Below are 14,211 nucleotides of genomic sequence, written 5' to 3' on the forward strand. Positions count from 1 at the left end.
TCTCCCAGGAGCCTGGGTATACTCCCCTAACGACCCACAAAGTAGACACCCCAGGTCAGGCCCCCTTGTGACACCCCCCCTACCGCATTCTTTAGGCCATCTGGGAAGGAATGTGGAAAGAGATAGAAGAGATGCTTAGATTAGGGCTCATCCCGAAAGTCCTTGGGCTTCTCCTGTAGTTCTCGTGCCAGAATGGGATGGTACAATCCATTTTTATGTGGATTACAGGAAACTCAATGATAAAACGCCACGGGTAGACAAATTGTTGGACCGGATAGCTAGGGGACGGTATCTGATCAATATAGACCTATTGTGAAGAAAGAGACTTTTCATTCGTGACTGTGTAAGGCCATTTGTTACTTTTATGTTTTGTTAGTTCGGTAGATGAAACTACCGAACCCTGACCACCCCCTGGCTCATTATCTCCAAAGGACACTGTTGATTGAGCGCTCTTTCTGGGTGGCCGCTGTTCGTATAGCCGAACGCCACGTGGAAGAGAAAACGGTGGCCATCTTGTTTGCACGAAAGGAGGCAGCAGGATTTGGTCGTCGAGTGTCTGGAACTAAAATCGACACTCGACTTCCCAAACACCGCTAAAAACATACGAACGGTTGCTTCCTTTTCACGAAACAGCTAGGAGAACACCGTTCAGTAGTTTAATCCCCACGACCAACAATCGCTCCCATGAGCCAGGGGGCTACGTTCGTGTTTTCATTCATTTATTTGACCTTATCGAAACAGACTGAACTCATGGAACTGTTTTGGGCAGGAGCCTCATGTGCGGTCGGTGAAATGATACTTCCATACAATTTGAAAACCCCTGAACCGATCTGGGTGATTTATTTTTATTTTTTATATTCTTTATTTTTCTCATGCCACACGTTAGTTTAACATAAAGGTATAATACATATGTCACAATAAGCATAGAGGTGTTAACGGTGTTCAGCACACCGCAACACGGAGACAAAAAGATGTGTGATTGGTACCATGTGTGTAAGTGTGGAATGAGGTTTTTGGTATAAGGAGAAGTAAACTTCTGAGAAGTTGCCTCATAGTGATGTCGTGAACTAAAAGTGAATTTTTTTAGGTATAGTTTTTACTTGTGGGGGTACCTCCTCTCTTCTGTAAGAGCATAATTGGTGGTAGATCATGTACCCAGTGGGGTAAAACGAGAGAGGGGGGTGGGGGGGTTGGGTTGCACATGAGTCTTGCACAGTAAAGAATATGTGAGTGCTAGAGACCTGTACGGTCAGTTCTCCGAGCTGACTGAACAATGTAGTGTTGTGCTGTCCCTGGTATGTGGCTATGTGATATAGCTATTTTAAGTACATGTGTGAGTCATCAGGACAAAGGAGATAATACAAAAGAAAGCATTAATAGGTAAAGGGATCAATTCAGTGGTATCTCTAGGTAAGTCCCGGTATAGTGGGAGACTGCCATGGTTAGGCTGATGTTTGCTCAATCAGTCACAGCGTGTGGGGTTAAGTTATAGGTCTGGATGTCGAGGGAACCCGGGCAGAACGGGGTGTGAATTCCCGGATGGTAGCCGGATCTATGCGAGTCAGTCCTGAGCCAGAGGTTACTTTCGGTGAAAGGATGCCCAGCTTGCCCAGATGATCCTCGAGTTCTTGAGGTGTGCCCACACGGTGTGATTCTCCCTGTATCTGGAACTGGAGGGTCCTCGGTAGTCCCCAACGATATGGAATGTCTTTTGCTCTCATGAGCTGCAGGAGAGGGCGCAGAGAGCGGTGCCAGGCCAGTGTGTTCCTAGTGAGGTCCGGGAATATCTGTAGCGTGGCTCCCTCAAACATTATCGGATTCTTCCCCCTCACTGCTGCAAGGAGCAGGGCCCTGTCCTGCAGAGACTGAAATCTCTCTATGAGGTCGGGCGTTGTGGAGGGTGGTGCGCCCGCTGGTTTTGGTATGCGGAACATACCAACAAGTTTCACTGCCTTTGCTTGTTTGGGCGGCAAGTGAGCTGCAAGAAATTCGCTGGAGGAAGTGGGGTAAGTCTGGGTGATTTTTTAATATGTTGGTCACCCAGATCAGGGCTATCAGGGGATATCGTATTTATGGGAATACCATGTGTTTTAGGGTACGTTCCAACTTTTGGGGAAAATATGTTTTTTCTGCCTGGAGATAATTGGGTTACCCATTAGCTTACCTAATTATCTCACAGGCAGAGAGGAGGGGATTGTATGTTTGCAGTGGTAGTGTTTCACTTTGTCAATGTAATGCTATTGGTTGTAACTTTTGTGTCCTGGTGCCCCACAAGGTCCAGGTGGGAGGTCCCCTTGCATGGGGACTTGCATAAAAGCCAGTGTGGCATCAATAAATCATTATTCCTGTTGTACCCTTCATGAAGTCTAGGCTCATGTTTTGGTTTACTAGCTACTGGCTGGGGAGAAACTTCTTGGAAGCTACATTCGTCTGGAACTATTCGTACCTACACCTGAAGAGGCAAACAAGGTACCATAACTACCAGCATTTTTAACACCTATGTAAAGGCTATTGGCAGATTCTCCTAGCTAAGGAGGCCATACCCAAGTTGGCTTCGTCACCCCATTCGGCCTATACCAGTTCAGAGTTATGCTGTTCAGGATGAAGAACGCCCTAGCCACCTTCCAATGGATGGTGGACCGCCTCTTAGATGGTCTCTAGAATTATGCTTACCTGGATGACATTGTGATTTATAGCGACACCTGGGCTGCTCACCTAGACCACATAGGGACAGTGTAAGACAGGATTAGGGGAGCCAGCTTAACTTTGAAACCAGACAAGTGTCACATTGGCATAGCAGAGGTACAGTATCTGAGTCACCGTGTAGGATGTGGTAAGCAATGGCCAGAGCCCGCTAAGATAGAGGCCTTTGCTAACTGGCCCGCTCCCCATACCAAGATGCAAGTCATGGCCTTTTTTTTTTTTTTTAATTCTTTATTTTTGCACACGATAGGTAAGGCAAGATTAAAACAACTTGAAGGCTTGCGCAGAAGCCAATAGCCAATACTTCAACCTCGTACACACAATCATTGACAGTAGACGACAGCGCAAACCACCGTATAAATTCTGGAAAAAACTTATCCCCTTTCGAGGATTGTATAGTTTCTTAAAATTCCACGCTGAGCCCTCGATAGGCATAGCCAGAGCAATATACCCGTGAGGCTTTCGTATAAGATCAGAATACCCGGGCTCAAATTTGGAAATACAAATACTGACATCAGCCCACTTGCTATGCCTCGGTATACTTTCTACATGTCCCGCCCCCTATCGTGGATTTTGTAATTTTATTCAGGCACTATATCTGTAGTAGGAGCCCTAATCATATCAATGCTTTAGTGAACTTTAGGCATCCTCAATTCTCCATCAGCATACTTATGCCTGTGGGAGAGAGAAAAAATAAAAACAAACGCAGGAATTGAGACAACAATAAACGTCGAAAAGGAAAACAGTTAGATGTGGAAAGTGAAGAGGTAGAAGAAGAGAAAAAGAAAAGAGTTAGCAAGGGAGAGGGGAGAAAAGAAGGAGAGAGGAGCAAAAAGGTGGAAGGGCTAGGGGTGAGGGAGGCGAGCCAAGCCATTGAGGTCTCCCTTGGTGCTAGACCACTCGGTACTATATCCTGGTCCTCACTATACGTCCTTCTCCTCAGTCGCCACTGGAGCCCATTATGCTAGAGTCCCATGGTTCCCAAATCTTATGGAAACTAGCGGTAGTCCCCCTCAACCTAGCAGTCAGGTCGTCCATAATTCTGCTGTCCCTTATCCTAGAAATCACCCCCTGGATCTCTGGGCCTCCAGGCGAAAGCCATGCCGCAGCGATGACTCTGCGTGCACTCAAAGTCATTACCCGTACCAATTTCTGTTCCCGTCTCGTCCATCCCTCTATAGATCTGTTTAACAAATATATCCACGGGTCCATGACTAGGAGCTTGTTAAACGTCTGCTGGATTAGGTCTTCAACAGACTTCCAAAATCCATGTATTTTCGGGCATTCCCACCACATGTGGAGGTATGTGCCTCGGAGTCCGCATCCCCTCCAGCAATCATCCGTAACTATTTTACCCATTTTGTGCAAAGTTACCGGAGTGGTATACCACCTAAGCATGGTTTTCCATGCCTGCTCCTGTTGCGTGACGCAGATGGACGCACTTTTGGTTGCTTCCCAAATCTCCTGCCACTCAATTCCCTCCAGTTCCTCCCCCAGGTCCGACTCCCACCTATCTATGTACTTCAATCTACCCCATTCCTTAGTCTCCGTGCTAAGATGAGCATAGAGAAGCGTAATCAATCCTTTAGGGGTAGCACCATCTCTACAAAGCTTCTCATAGAAAGTGAGCGGACTCTGGGCTGCTGTTCTAATCCTGGGTTTTCTAGTGAAGTCCCTGATCTGTACATATCTAAAAAAGTCAGCTGGGGTCAGGTGGTTGTTGCGTTGGAGATCTTCAAATGGTACAATTTCCTTGTCTTTATACAGCTGGTACAAGCGTTGTAGCCCTGCCCTTTCAATACTTCGGAAGTTTCTAGGGGCCATTCCAGGTGGAAACTCTCTATTTCTGAGTATCGGAACCATAGGGGATGGAGAGGAGGCGAGTCTAAATTTATCGCAGTTCGCATCCCACAACCGAATAGAATTAAGTATAGACGGGCATGTCGCCCTTATCATGGGCCTATGTTCTTTTGGGACCCACACCGTAAATTGGGGGACGTCTATACCCACTAGCAGTGATTCAATCTCTACCCACCTCCGTTCCCAAACAGGGGAATGCCACATGACCACCTGAGACAGTTGGGCCGCCAAATAATAATAATAGAGGTTTGGTAGTCCCAATCCTCCTCTATCCTTCCGCCTATAAAGGATTTGTCTGGCTATTCTATGCCTTTTATTGTGCCACACAAAGTCGCAGATCGCCCGCTGTAACGGAACTAATTGAGATTTCGTGACCCGTACAGGGAGAGCCTGGAATAAGAATAACAGGCGCGGAAGAATATTCATTTTCACCGAATGAATACGTCCCAGCCACGAGATTGGCTTGTCCGACCAGTTTTCCAGGTCTCCTATCAGGGTCCTGAACATGGGGTCGTAGTTGCTAGAGTATAGTTGACCTGGATCCGCCGTCAGGTGGACTCCCAGGTATTTGAAGGAGTTCGGTTCTAGCCTTAGACGGTGTGTTGCCTGTATCAAAGCCACCTCGGCCGCAGTCAGTCCTATGGGCATCGCACTTGATTTTTGTATATTTGCCTTGTAACCAGATAGGCCCCCGTATTCACGTATGACTCCCTGTAATGCCGCTAGTGACTCGATTGGGTTCGTCAGGGTAAGGAGGACGTCGTCCGCATAAGCAGCGACCGTGAATTCTTCTCCCCCTACCCTGACTCCGCCTATGTTTGGGTGTCTGCGTATCGCCTGAAGTAGGGGTTCCAGAGCCAGGACAAAGAGGAGGGGGGACAGTGGGCACCCTTGTCTGGTTCCATTATGCAACCTGAAGGGAGTCAGGGGGGCACCTGTTATTTGTATCTGTGCCCTGACATCATGATACATTGCCTTCGTTATTTGCATAAACTCTTCCGGAATCCCCAGATGTGTCAATACCGAAAACAAAAAGTTCCACCGAACCCTATCGAAGGCCTTCTCCGCATCAATCGAGACCACTAGGGAAGGCGTACCGGTCGCCACTTGCTTCCAGATTAGATCGGTAGTCCTTCTGGTGTTTTCGAACAGTTGCCGACCCTGGATGAACCCGACTTGATCGGCATGGATAAGTGAAGTCAGGAGCGGATTCAGTCTATCCGCCTGTATTTTGGCCAATATCTTTAGGTCCTGGTTAATCAATGAGATAGGCCTATAGTTTTCAGGTTGGAGTACGTCCTTCTCCGGTTTGGGCAACAGTATTATCGTAGCCAATGCCATCCCCGGATCTAACCTTCCCCCTTGCCGTAAGTAGTTGAATAACGTCACCAGTCGGGGCGTAAGCTCTTCCCTAAAAGTTTTATAATACGTCCCATCGAATCCGTCTGGGCCTGGTGCCTTATTGCCTTTTAGACTTGTTATTGCTTTGTCAACTTCTTCTACGCTAATTTCTGCAGCCAGGCTTTCCGCCGCCTCCCCCGTCAGTCTGGTCATTCCTAGACCTTCAAGGTATCGCGAGATGTCCTCGTCCCCTCGTCTCTCCTGAGCTGACCCGTCCGGTGTGTGATTGTACAGTTGCCCGTAGAAGTCCTCAAATACCTTTGCAATATCAGCCGGTTTTGTTTTTGTAGTGCCATCCGGATGCCTGATGGCCATAATGTGGGATCTGCTGTGCCTGGGCCGCAACGTCCTAGCCAGGAGCGTGTCCATTTTGTTTGCCTTATCAAAGTATGTACGCCTGGACCACGTCATGGCTCGAGCCGCGTCATCAAGCAGAAGGGAACGTATGTTCCTACGAACCGCCTCTAGGCGGCCGAGAGTCTCATCGTCCGGGGCAGATTGGTGTTTTTGTTCAAGGTTCCGCAGCTGTTTTAACAAAGTCTCCAGTTGTTGGTGCTTCAGTTTCTTCTTCCTCGTGGCCAATTTGATCAAGTTCCCCCTTATGACCGCCTTATGCGCTGCCCATACAGTGCTAATGCTCACGTCCGGGGTGGTGTTCTCATTAAAGTAATTTGTTATAGCCGTTCGAACGTCTTCTATTATCATCGTATCCCGCAGCAACGACGCATTTAGCCTCCAGCTCCAAGGGCTCGTGACGCATAAATTACCAAGTATGATAGAGGCATCCGCATGGTCAGACCAGGATATGTTCCCAACCTCCGATCCCACTATCCTGGGCATGCCCGTCGCGTTAATCAAGAAGAAGTCAATCCTGGAGTAAGTTCTATGGGGGGCCGAATAAAACGTATACTCCCGGTCCAGCGGATGTTGCGCCCTCCAAACATCGATCAATCCCGTGCCCGCCATGAATGCCTTCAGCAGGCGGTCCTGCCCCCCCCTCCCCTGCGATCTCGGGCCTCCATCCCGTGAGCTCCTATCTATCGCCGGACACGGGGCGGCATTAAAGTCTCCCCCAATAAGGATCATACCATGTGGCAATGCGGCAATCTTACCTCGCAGCTTATCCCAAAACCCTGCATCTGGCTGATTCGGGGCATATATATTAATCAAATGGATGTTGTGAGAGTGTAGGGTCCCCGAGACAATAATGTATCGTCCCTCTAGGTCTACATCCTGGGCAAGCACCTGGAAGGGGCAAGTACGTCGAATAACTATGGCCACCCCATTCCGTTTACGGTGGGATCTAGCTTCAAATGAACCCGTATATATATGATCTCTTAAGCTGAAAGTAGCCTGTTTGGGGAGGTGGGTCTCTTGTAAGTACGCTATGTCCGAGTCCATCCTTTTCAAGGCCCGAAACATGAGACGTCTCTTTTTAGGGGCGTTAAGGCCCTTAACATTCAGAGTGGTAAGCTTAATCTCCATTCCGAAGCACGACGAACTCTGCTAATACTGCTGCGCCTTTGTCTGTACAAATAGTCGCTAGTCGAGCGTCCGAACCCCCGTCCAGGGCTAGTAGCTCGCCCGCCCCCCCCTGAGCCCTATAGAAGGAGGATACAGAAGGTAAAGAGGGAGAGAGAAAAAGAAGAGAAAAGAAAAACAGAGATATCATCCGGACACCGTCCGACATGACGAGAAAAAACAAACGGAAAAATCTGGTCTTACAAAATGCCAGAAAAATATGGGTGGCGTGTGCCCACTTCCCCCTCACGATCAACGTGTGAAGGGAACTGAGGATCCCTAGAGTCCCGCCTCCCACGCGCCCAGGAAATCCTATAGTGACCTTCTGTTCTATCGCAATACTTCCCATACCGAACCTTAGTCCTCCTCCCAGTGCCAACCCCCCATTATCCTTCCTGCAGTGTTCGAGGGATGCATACGTAGGGTCACCTCCCGTCTCCCCCCCCGTTCAACATTGAAGATACATATCCTGTTCCCCGTGTAGGCCCCACCCATCCCTCAAGGGCCACAGATGAGACATCCACCTAGCTCAAAACCAATGGGTCTCCTCAAAAAACTCTCCCGCCTCCCTCCTGATCCGCGCCCAAAAAGAGGGGGTGCGCCTCTGCGTCAAACGGTGCACATCCCTGCTTCAATTCCGAAAGGGAGGTGGGCCCAAGTGCATAAGAAGTGAGGGGAGCCTATCCAAGTGTCGTGGTGACAGGTGGGGCCATGCTCAAAGGTGTTAAGCAAAAAGCCCCAATATGACCTCCCCTAAGGCCCTCTATGAAACCCCCCCTCCCTTAAACCTTGGGACCTCACCGCTCACCCCTAATCGATACTGGCAGGAGCCACGGCAGCAAAATTTAAGGTCCCCATTTAGGCAGAGCTACCTAACGTGCCCCGTCGCTACCCACCCTTCTTAGGCTGTGTCAGTACATCACATTCAAGTTGTACACGCATATACATAATACATTAATACATTAAATAAAACAACACAAGGCAAAACATACCATACAGAATACGTCGAGAACCAGGGTAACATAGTATATTTTCAATCATTATTCTCTAGATCCCTCTTGCGAAGGCGATCCTATATCTCTCAGAGGGCACCAGGAATAAACACGCCCCTAGGACCTTAGCCAGATGGGTATAGATCCTGGGGTGATTAGTTCCGGAATACCCTAACCTGTTGCGTCCTAATTAAAGAATCAAGTAGCAAGTGAGGACCTCTCAAGCAAGTAAAGTGGTCTGCAAACCTATTGGTGCTGCGGTGCGAACATACAGGTTATTCGCCTCCGCATAGTATTATTCGGGACCTGGTCCCCTTGCTATATGTTATGGTTTTCTTCTTACATAAATTTTCCGTTGTTTGTTTACGGGTTTTTCAGTTTTACAGATGGCAGTTATTTTTATTTATTCAACGTTTAAGTATTATTTTTATTATTTTTATTATCTTCCCTTAACGGCCCGCTCACCTACATCTCCCCATCCCACCCCCCATATAAAGATGGCTCTGTGGGGTAGGCTGGTAGGGTAGTTGCGGAGGTGTTACTTAGCCAAATCACAGGGGACCCCAAGGCACCCACCGCAACACGTGCGAAGGGCGGCCCGGCAAGTCGCTCTACCCTACTACCGATACTTCATCCCTACTCGCCCCTGAACTTAAACACAAAACAAGTTCCCCCCCCCCCACCCCCCCCCCTAATCAGTATGGAGGGCCAACAGGGTATATATACAGTTTAGTAATATTATAGCTGAAGTCGCTATTTTAACTTTCCTTTTAGGGGTCTTTACATTGTGGGGAAGTGTAACTTCTATTAGTGGAAGTAAACATCATCATCGCATTATTATTTTCCCTTTCAGGTTTCTTTACGTTTTGGGAAGATGGAAATTCCATCAGCTTTACTATACATGGATTACAATTTTCTTAAAGTCCCCGTTTGTCCCCTTATTCGTACATATACACATATACATTGAATTTATTTTTGTATGGGTTTCTATTATTATTATAATTTTTTTTTTTTTTTTTTTTTATTTTTTTTTTATGTAATTTGCCAATTCTTTATCGTGGGTACTTCCGTCCCCATTCCCCCCGGGGGGGCAACTCTCCACCACAACCCACTGCAATACAAAAACCACTACCGCCTTATCAGGGGAGGGGTGGAAGGCACCATTGAAAACCTCCGCTGCAGCGGCATGGGGGAGACGTATCCCCCCAAGGGGCAGCAGCGGCGTAGAATATACAGAACCAGTACAACAACAAACAGGTTAACCAGTCCCATAGGGGTAAGCCCGGATCCACCTGGGTGGAAAGTTCGTCACCAAGGGCATCATGCGGGGTGGTAGGCCCAGGTGCATGGCTTCCGGAGTGTAGCGGAGAGTAAAAACCCGGTCCCCACCCAAGCTAGCGGAAGAAAAAACAAAAGAAAAAAGGCCCGATCCAAGCCCTCATGTCTCTGTTAGGTCCCAAGGCAATGAGCGGGACAGTGGCACCCATCCGCCCCCGTTGTAAATGCAGGACCCCGGATCCGAAAAAAGAAAGGCCCAGCAGGGAGTCCGTGAGGGGAATACGGGAAAAAAACAATTCCCAAACCTGAAACAGGGGGCCCAACCCGTTCCCCACCCCAAAAAAGAGGGGAGGTAGACACCGCATCCTCCTCCAGGCCCAGTGCCCTCATTCCAACGAAGGGGAGAAAAAAACCACAAAGAAAATCACAAAAAAGGGGGCTAGATAGTACGATACCCTCTGCATTTATCGTGACCTCTCCGTCCCGCTGCTCGCCACTCCTGAGGCATCAGGGGAAGGTCCGCAGGATACATCGCCACGTCAGGGAGATCCGAAGGCGGTTGAATGCCGAGGCCGCTCAGTAGCCGGTGGGGATCTCCTCCCGGTGTAAGGACGTGCGCCCGGTCTCCCCGGAACACCATCAACTTGAAGGGGAATCCCCACGCATATTTGACGCCTGCACCTCTCAGGGCTTCTGTAATGGGTCGCCAGTCCCTTCTCCGTTGCAGCGTGGAGGGGGCCAAGTCATGGTAGAGGGAAACCATCTCACCAGCGTACAGTATGGGCCCTTCACGGCTCTTTTTCATGAGCGCTTCTTTAGTGCTATAGTAAAAGAAACGGATTATAACATCACGTGGGGAGTTGTTGTCGCGCCGTTGACTCCGGAGCGCCCGGTGGGCCCTTTCCATGTGCCAGCGTTCCTCCGGTAATTGCGGGAGCAGTGGCTTCAGGATGGTAAGTATAAGCCCCTGTAGGTCTTCATCGGAGCTTTCCGGCAGGCCCCTCATACGGACATTGTTTCTCCTGGACCGGTTAGCCATATCTTCAAGGGCGAGGTCCATGTCCACCATATGAGCAGACACGCCGTTCACTCGCTCCACTACGGCATTATGGGCCTGTGTTAAGGCCTCTGCGCGGTCCTCGAGTTTCGACGTCCGTTCTCCCAGGGCACCGATCTCCGCCTGCAGGATCGCTGTACTATTCGCGATTTCGCCGGCTAGGAAGGCCCTAACCTCCGCCAACTTTGCCAGGATCGAGTCCCGGTTCTCAGGGGATGCCTCCCTGTCTGCACGAGGAGAGGTTTGCGGGGTAGTACCAGCGCCATCTTGGGTCCCCGGGCGGCTCTGTTTCTGTGCCGACATGAGGTCCAGAACGGTGCCTCCAGAATCAGGTCCCTTCTTGGGCAGCTTTTTGGTACTTCTCTTCTCCATTTCGGAGCAATTTTAGGGTAGAATTTTCGAAAAAGGTCGCTTTTGTAAGCTATTTGGGCGCGTTCGTCGGGAGCCCTAGTGAGACACGTCTAGTCTCATCGACGGTCAGACCACGCCCCCGTCATGGCCTTTTTAGGGACAGCCGGCTACTATAGAGCCCCAAGTTGACCCAAAACCAACCATTTCTGCCGGAGTTGTGAGCAAGGGGAAGCTGTGTGAAGGAATACCCAATCACTTTAGCTCCTTTTGACTGTTTGGATTTGTGCTTTTGTTTATTTTGTCAAATTTTTTCAGTTCCCGAACCAAGACCACCCTAGAGACCCATTAGAACGTGGAACGTTATGTATCTTGTACGAAAACCGCAAAGGAAATTATTCATAGAATGCACGTGGATGGGACAATGGATGGTGGCCATCTTGTCTCCCGAATGCTGGCAGGGGGACATGGTCGTCGAGTGCCTGGAACTCATTTTGGCCAGGCACTCCCGCGAACACCGGTCCCCATGGACCTACGGCCTCTTCCAGTTCCAGTTCACCTAGACGAACAGCTTTCTGGAGTTACAGACTACCGAACACAGAGAGCATTCTACATGAACCTGCTTTCCTCTACTTTATGTGGTTCTCGTACAAAATCCCACGACAGAGACCGGATCTTGCCACAATTTCCATGGAACTATCTTGGGCTTCAACCTCGTGGCAGACCGGTCAGAACTTCCCCACGATGGCGATCCAAAACTACCGAACGGATCTGATGAGACTTTTGTGGGGTTTCCATGTATTTTGGGGGTACTTTCGGGGTGGTTAATAAATGTTAGATTTTTCTGTCCTGAGAGATAATGTAAATAGTAATTGTGGCGAAACCGACCTCGCCACGTGTCCTTGGAGGGGGCTGATTGCCCGCCTCTTGCCTTTGGACTATGGACCAGACTTTATGGGAATGTAATACCCCAGATAGCTATACCATGGAGCCTATTCATATAATGAAAGACTATGGGAAAGACTTTAGCTCCATGGCAATTGTACTGTGTGAATAGGATCTGCGCGCTATTCGGTAGTTTTGTGCGCTCAGATCCCAGCTATCTGGGGATATGTGAAATGTCTGTGTGTTATGTGTAAAATGTGACTTTATGTATTTTAAAGTGTTTTATGTCGTTTTGCAACCATGTGGTTAATGGAGTCTGCCTCTAGTCCTGGATAATTGGATTACTTCTCCAATTAACTCCAGGGCAGAAGGGAGGAAACCAGGGTGCATTGTGGGGATGTTTTTCTGCCAGCCAGGAGGGACAAAAGATACTTTTAGTAACTTTTGAACCCCTGGTCGGATTCATGCCATTTTTTAATATGTTGTTCCCCTGAATGGATTGATTGTGGATATGTATTTTTTATGTGATGTATGGTTTTAAAGTTATGAAAGTTGTGTAAAAGTATATTTTACACTGTATGCATAATGGGATTATGTGTCACACTAAGGGGAGGGGAGGTGTGGGAGGTAACATCTATGTCATTGGTTCTTTTATGCCTCCCCCTGGGTGTGGCCTGTATGTGTGAGTTGGAAATAAAAGCCAGGCTGGATGAGCCAGTCCAGAGTTCCTGTTTTACCCTCAAAGTGATGTGTCGTCTCATTATTGGGGGGAAGGATTTATTGCATGCTGTTCCAGTTGACTGCTAGGAGTACAAGCCTATTCGTATGGTTCCTATTCGATGGTCTACAGCATTCATATGCTTGGGAGAATTTAAAAGGTTTCTCGGATTCAGTGTTCGTGTGTCTCCAGTCGGGAGAATGGTGTTTGCAGTAGCTGCCTGTGCATCTGGAAAGGGGATTATCGCCTAAACTGGGTTTTATCCTCTTGTAAGTGAAACGGTCCGTTACAGTAATGTGTATTCTAATAATTATCTCTCAGGCACAGAGGATCCTGGGAGGGATTTCCTTGCATTTTCTGTATGAGAAACCCCATATTGGGGCTTGTGCATAAAAAGCTGTGTGTGGCTCCCAATAAACCAGTCTTCTACCAGCATTAAGCCTTGGCTCATGTGTGTGTGTGTGTGGGGGGGGGGGGGGGGGGGTTATGGAACAGCTGTGATATTTGTGCCTTTGGATTTATTTGTGTGGTGTATTGGGAAAAGGGCATCTGTGGCGGTAATAGTCTGGCAGACCGCCACATTGGTCATCACTTCACCCATACTGTTTCAGTGGGTCCAACTACAGTCCCAAGCACCCAAGCCAAACTGCAGATGCTCCACTCACATGTGCTATGGTGATACTGCTGCTGCTAGTGTAGGGATATGCAGACATCTCAGGCTCCTGCTACACTTTTCCCTCAGCCACCATTTCCCTCTTCTGAAAGTCATACACCCTTTTAATCAGTATCTTCCTCCAATTCAGTAGGCTATTGGATGTGAGTACAAGTTTTTCCTTAATCTTAGGATTGCACAGGCAAGCTCGCATCACTTCAGGAGAATTTTCTACTTATTTGCATAGGCAAATGATTCAGTCTCCTGAACGCTGCTACTACAACAAGATGTAGAGGGCTACCTTGAACAACATCTTGGAATCCATCTTGCTCCCTAAATAGGTGCAGATAAGGATGACCTCTTAAAGTCTAGCAGTGTAGTGTCTCAAGTTTCCAGTGGCATCCCTTAATCGTTTAAGGACTGCCACTAGATGATCTATCATTGTCCAATTGTCTTTACCCAGTGGATACACAATACAAATGTACTGACTGATACCAGACTATGGATAGCCCTATGCTGCTCTAAAATCCTCTCCAGTAGCTCTAAAGTTGAGTTCCACTGTATCATCTTGTTGTTGATAGGGTATGCTAAGACCTGCCTTCTCTCGCTCCTGCCTCAAGACTTGGCTATCCTTCACAGTGCGGTGGAAGTGCCAAGCAATCCTCCTACAATATTGAGTTATAATTGCCACTATTATTTCCTTCTGAGATTGCTGAATTGACATTAAGATGGAGGATGCACACTGCAAAGGGCACATTAACCATTTTATCTCACATAGCTTTCACATATTTAAAGC

This window comes from Pelobates fuscus, chromosome 4 (assembly GCF_036172605.1).
Source record: "Pelobates fuscus isolate aPelFus1 chromosome 4, aPelFus1.pri, whole genome shotgun sequence".
Classification (NCBI taxonomy): Eukaryota; Metazoa; Chordata; class Amphibia; order Anura; family Pelobatidae; genus Pelobates; species Pelobates fuscus.